The following is a 6,500-nucleotide window of genomic DNA, read 5'->3' as shown; positions in this document are numbered from 1 at the left end:
TTACCACCTTAACCTTTTTTGGGAGGAGGTATTTGGGATTGAACCCAAGGGCACTTAACCACTGAGCCCTTTTTATTTTTTGAAACAGGGTCTGACTAGGCTACTTACAGCTTCGATAAGTTGCTAAGACTGGCTTCAGACCTGTGATCCTCCTGCCTCAGCCTCCTGAGCCTCTGGAATTACAGGCATGCACCATCACTCCCAGCCCTTAATTATTTTTAAGTGTATGATTCAATGAAAGTAAGTACATTCGGATTATTGTGCAGCTATTACCATCATCCTTCCCCAGGACTTTCCTTTCATCCCAAATTAAAGCTGTACCAATAAATAATAATTCCTGATATCTGCCCCAGTCCCTGCTAACTACCATTCTACTCTCTGTCTATAGTTTTATTTTTGTAACACCTGAGTCTGAAAAGCTATGAAATGTGTTAAGATATCAACAAAGTTTGCTTCATTTTGATGGTCTTCTTTCCCTGGTTTACGTCACCTACAACATGAGAAGTTATTTTCTGTATAACCTGCCTAGGCAGCAAGATTCAATGTTTTACCAGAATAATCTTCTATGCTTCATGTTAACTTTATTATGCTCTTGATCACTTGTAAAAATCAAACAAAACTTCTTCATTCATGAAAGAACTAAGGTTCTTCACAATCATGTTACATATTAGGCACCCCCATGATCCCATTTTAAGTATTCAAATCTCCCAGCAACTCTTGATTGTGGCGCGGGATGGGGGGGATGTATGTGTGCTCACACTTGTGTGTTACTGGGGATTGAACCAAGAACCTTACACATACCAGGCAAGCGGGATGCCAAACCCATAGTCCTTTTTTAAATTTTATTTTGAGACAGTGTCTCAATAGGTTGCCCAGACTGACCTTGAACTTGTGATCTTCCTGCTTGTCTTATTAATGACGAGTTTCATGAGAAGAATTTTTGTCAAATCAGAAAAAAATAAAATACTCATTTGTATAGATAAAATATTATTAATATAAATATTTTAGAAATTGAATCCTTCATGAGAAGTTCTTGGAAATTTGTCAGTATTTCAATTTATCAATCTTGATAGTGATTTGTCTGATGTTAAGTAACAATAGTATAATGTTATCAGTTATAATTTAGGTTGTTATTTAAAATATTTACTTGATTGGAATCGTCTTTAATTTGAATCCAGAATCTTCTAGTCCAGTGGTTTGCATCTGGGGATGAATATAAGACTTACCTGTGGCATTTCTTTAAAATTTGAATGTTGAGGACCTTTTCCACATCTCTTTACTTGCTGCTACTTGTACATTCTTGATATATTCTTACTATAAATATAGTGATATATTCTTATATATATTATGACTCAGAAATTGTATATGTTATATCTCAAGAATTTTACTCTGTGAAAATTATGTTTGTCAGCCAGACACAGTAGCTCATGTCTGTAATACCAGCTACTCAGGAGGCGGAGGGTGGAGGATCATAAGTTTGAAGCCAGACTAGCAAAGACTTAACAAGGCCTTGTCTCAAAATTAAAAATAAAAAGAGGGCTGAAGATGTAACTCAGTGGCAGAGTGTACCTGGGTTAATCCCTAGTACAAGAAAGAAAAGGAAGGAAGGAAGGAAGGAAGAAAGGAAGGAAGGAAGGAAGGAAGGAAGGAAGGAAGAAAGGAAGGAATGAATTATGGAAATTATATTTGTCTATTTTTATAAATCAAGCATAATATTCATTGTCCTCTTTGAAAATAACCTGAATCATTAAACGTGTAGACATGTTGTCTAAAGCTTTGGTGGGCATTTGACCCAGTTATCCCACTCCTCGGTTTATATTCAGAGGACTTAAAATCAGCATACTACACTGATGCAGCCACATCAATGTTCATAGCTGCTCAATTCACAATAACTGAATTGTGGAACCAAACTAAATGCCCTTCAATAGATGAATGAACAAAAAAATACTGTGGTATATATACACAATGGAATATTATTCAGTCATAAAGAAGAATAAAATTATGGCATTTGCAGGTAAGTGGATAGAGTTGGAGAATATCATGCCAAGTGAAATAAGCCAATTCCAAAAAACCAAAGGCTGAACGTTTTCTCTGATAAGTGGATGATGATACATAACTGGGAGGAGGGACAGGGGGAATAGAATAGAGGAACTTTGGACTGTGTAGAGGGAAATGAGGCAGGGAGGGTGTAGGGGTAGAAAAGATAGTGGACTAGACAGACATCATTACCCCATGTAAATGTATGATTACACAAATGGTGTGAATCTATATCATGTACAACCATAGAAATGAAAAGTTGTGACTGTGGAACCAACCTAGATGCCCTTCAATTGATGAATAGATAAGGAAACTGTGGTATATATATATACAATGGAATATTACTCAGCTATAAAGAATAATAAAATTATGGCATTTGCAGGCAAATGGATGAAATTGGAGAATATCATGTTAAGTGAGATAAGCCAATCTCAAAAATCCAAAAGATGAATGATCTCACTGATAAGCGGATGATGACACATAATGGGGGATGGGAGGGGGGCAAGAACGGAGGAAGGAGGGACTGTATAGAGGGAAAAGAGAGGTGAGAGGGGCGGGGGGGACGGAAAAAAATAACGGAATGAATCAAACATCATTACTCTATGTAAATGTATGAATATGCAAATGGTATGCTGTTACTCCATGTACAAACAGAAACAACATGTATCCCATTTGTTTACAATAAAAATAAATTTAAAAAAAGAAATGAAAAGTTGTACCCCATTTGGGTACAATGAATCAAAATGCAGTTTGTAAAAATTTTTTAAATTAAAAGTTTTTTAAAAAATAAAGCTTTGGTGGGGAAGTGGATTAGCTTTATTTTATAAACTACAGCAACAACCAAGTTTCCTTGTCAGTTGCATTATTCTTGTAATGAACTCTCATCAGACCTCTCATTTAAAAAAATTGTCAGCCATTAACCACAATCATTTGAAGTCTTTGGCATCAAAAGATAACTTTTTTTTTTTTTTTAACTCAAATGCTTCCCCAAAGGCTGTTCAATCAGCTACAGGCTCTGTCTCTTCTTGTCTTCAACAAAGAAAGATGGTCTCACAGCCGGCAGAAATGTCCCTACCAGGCTCTTCAAATTATTGACACTTTAATGAATACATCTTGGATACAGGCTTCTGAAGTTTTTTCTTAAAGCACTTTAGAACAGTACCCATGAGCTGAGTCAGGATTTCTAGAACTCTTCCTAGCCAAGAAGCAGATGGGTTCATGAAATTGTTAACCCAAGATTCAGCAGAAAAAGAATTAATTACATAGAACTGAATGAACTAATGAGAAATGATTATAGTGGTTTATTTAGAACATTGTTGAGGTTTTAATGTCTTATTTTCCAGATATATAAGAAGCTTTTTCTTTTTCCGATCAAGTTATCTATAGCCCAAAACAATTTAAACACCCTCTTTTTTTCTTCATCCCAGTGATGGGGACAGAGCCCAGGGTCTTGCATATGCTTAGTAGGTACTCTGCCACTGAGCTACAATCCCAGACTAAATCCATAACAATTTAGTAGATTCTTCTTTTTTAAGCTGAAATGGAACATTTAGGTGACATCTTTTTCTCCCCGTTTGTTTCTCTCAATCATTTTTGCTTTTAATGGAAGAGTTATCACATAGATCAATAAGAATGGTCATTTTTAGTAGATATAACTGGAAAAAAATGGTTATACAACCAATGCCTTGCATAACCAAGCCAATCTAGAGCATCAAATTTCAGAATGCAACCTATTTAATTAATTATGCCTGGCCACTGATTTCATTAAATTATTTTAAAGTATACTTGAATTTAACTATTCACCACAAATTGTGGAGTATGAACTAGTCATTTATACTTTTTCCTTCAAAAAATGCCCCTCCCAGGCTGGGGATATAGCTCAGTTAGTAGAGTGCTTACCTTGCAAGCATAAGGCCCTGGGTTCAAATCCCCAGCACTGCAAAAAAAAAAAAAGGCCCTCCCTACAAGATACTTTATAAATAATATTGTCAATAGATTTTCATTTCATTTACTACAGACATAAAAACTGAAATCAATCATTTTTCATCTCCGGATTATTTTGGATTTCTCCAATTTTCCTTCATGTTTCTTAAACAGGGGACAAAAAGCTTTTATCAAAAACACTTTTTTTATATTTCAATTAGTATATAAATTATTTAGAATAGTTATTCAGAGCAGTAGTATTATTCTTGTCTCCTTCTTCAACATCCTTCATTATAGACCCAAAGACCTAAGTTCCTTTTCTAGTGTGCTTCTGCAGCCAAGTGTCTGCAATACAGCTGAACAGCTCTTCTGACATGATATCCTCTGTCAATTTAGTTAGAAATTTGCTGTCTGAATAAAGTCCATGTAGTTGGGGGATTCATAATCCAGTTCTCAATAAAAATTTCTCCCCATTTCTACAAAACTCATCCTGAACTAGACAGTCCAGATCATGGAGAGTTAGTGATTTGTAATGCAGTATGAAGATCCAGTCTAAGGATGTGTCTGGTGGAAGACAATTAGACTTGACATGAAGAAATAGTTTGGAGAGATTGTCACCAAAGAGTACTTCAAATATTGCAAGCAATTTCAACAACTTGCTGTGATCCACATAGAAAAAGGTCAACTGGCATGGCATAGTTAGGAGATTTTTGCAAATGTGATGAAGGCATCTGTCTATTCCAAATTGAGAATGAACACTACTGCAATGAAGGAAACCCCTTAGACATAACGAATATCTGGCCTATAACATAAATATGCTCCTACAATACTATGTAAAACGTCATGAAAAGGACCACCCTTCTGAAAGATGTAGCAACATGGAAATGCATAGAATTTTCATCTTAAGCCCCACCTGGCACTGAGATAAATCATGGATACACTTTTTGTATCATAAACAATGATATATATTCAGAGAAGTTGTTTCACCAAAGCTTCTTCACCATTCTTTTCCTCTTGAGAGGAATGTTTCTTAAAGATCAGGAATGATACTGCTTTTATTTATTGGAGACTGCAAACTTACCCAAGAATGCCAGGGGGCAACCCCTGCACAATCCTCCACCTTTTCTCCTGCTATGCATTATTTCCCAAATGGGCAGTATTTCACTGGTCCAAATAACCATTGAATTTGCAATATTTCTTTCCTGATTAAATTACCTTTTTCTTTGGGTTTTGTTTTGTTTTGTTTTGTTTTTGTTTTTGTTTTTGTTTTCTCTTTTCTTTATGGACTGCTTTTGTGATGGGCTGACAGATCTGACTCCATGAGAATGTTGTAGGCCAGACTCTAAGGGAAATAACTAAACAGACTCCATTTTGCTCTGAGACTCCATGTTATGTAGGAAATAAGCTTCTCCCATGGGAACACCCCACCTCTGTACCCATCATCAGTTACTTGGTGTGACATGTTTAATAATATACAATGACAACTCCTATGTAGTAAAAAATTGCTCTCTTTTGATTCCTATTGCTCCTAAACAATGTACCATGTAAACAGTGATTGTGGATGTTAGTAACCATTCTTTAGTTTGTACCTAGGTAAGGGTCAGTTTGACCCACTTTCCCCTCTGTCAATGATCTCATGATGTTAGTTTGTAATTTTAAATCATAGCAACAGACACTTATGATTAATGTGATTTTTGGTATAAGAACCCCTACAACCTTGTGGTCGGGGCTGTTCTCCCAATAGCCATTTTTTGGGGGCATTGTGTGAGACAGTCAGTCGGCTGGCTTAATAAATACACTCAAATTTGGACTTCTCAGTGGTGATCAGTCTGTTCTTAAGTTACGCCCCATAACACTTTGATTTCTGAATTCTGAGATTCAGTCACAGTCCCAGGTTTTTGGGTTGGGGTTGTGGCTCAGTGGTAAAGCACTTGCCTAACATGCGTGAGGCTCTGGGTTCAATTCTCAGCACTGCATATAAATAAATAAATAAAAGTCCATCGACAACTAAAAAAATATTTAAAAAAATTTTTTTAAATCTTCTTCCACAAATTGGGCAGGAAAATTTCCTTGGAATGGGCAAAGCTTTCTTAAACACAACTCAAAAGCAGCAAACAATCCTAAAAGGCCCATATGCTAAATAATCACATTAATGGGGAAAAAATGTCTCAAATTCAAAATTCTTTTATCTAAAAGATGGAAGTGGTGGTTTACAGTTCTTACCTGCTTGTACTTTGCATTTCTGCTGAATGATCTTTGGAGTTTCCTAAAGTTTCTCTCCACAAGGGACTTTACCCAGTACAGTAATTTCCAAACAGGAGTGCTAGGAGTAACTGGGCTGAGTTCCTTTTGTACATTTTGGAAAAGATTTCAGATAACCAGAGACAGGTGGTGGGCACTCCAACAGTGTTTACCTCCCCTGAAACCAGAGTTCAGGCTAAGGTGAGAGAAACCATGCCCCACTCCCCTCCTCTGTTCTCTGACCCAGGCACCAGTTCACCCTCTGACCCCAGCATCAGCAGCTCAAGTCCGTGGTTTTT

The 6,500-nt window shown here is 36.5% G+C and overlaps 1 pseudogene; it reads right to left on the bottom strand.

The window, feature by feature from the left end:
* Positions 1–4,189: 4,189 nt before the first annotated feature.
* LOC124959518 (TBC1 domain family member 12-like) lies at positions 4,190–6,200 on the bottom strand (annotated as a pseudogene).
* Between the last annotated feature and the right edge of the window lie 300 nt (positions 6,201–6,500).

This window comes from Sciurus carolinensis, chromosome 11 (genome assembly GCF_902686445.1).
Source record: "Sciurus carolinensis chromosome 11, mSciCar1.2, whole genome shotgun sequence".
NCBI classification, from domain to species: Eukaryota; Metazoa; Chordata; class Mammalia; order Rodentia; family Sciuridae; genus Sciurus; species Sciurus carolinensis.
Note: the sequence above shows the minus strand (reverse complement) of the source record. Positions and strands in the feature narration are given on the sequence as shown.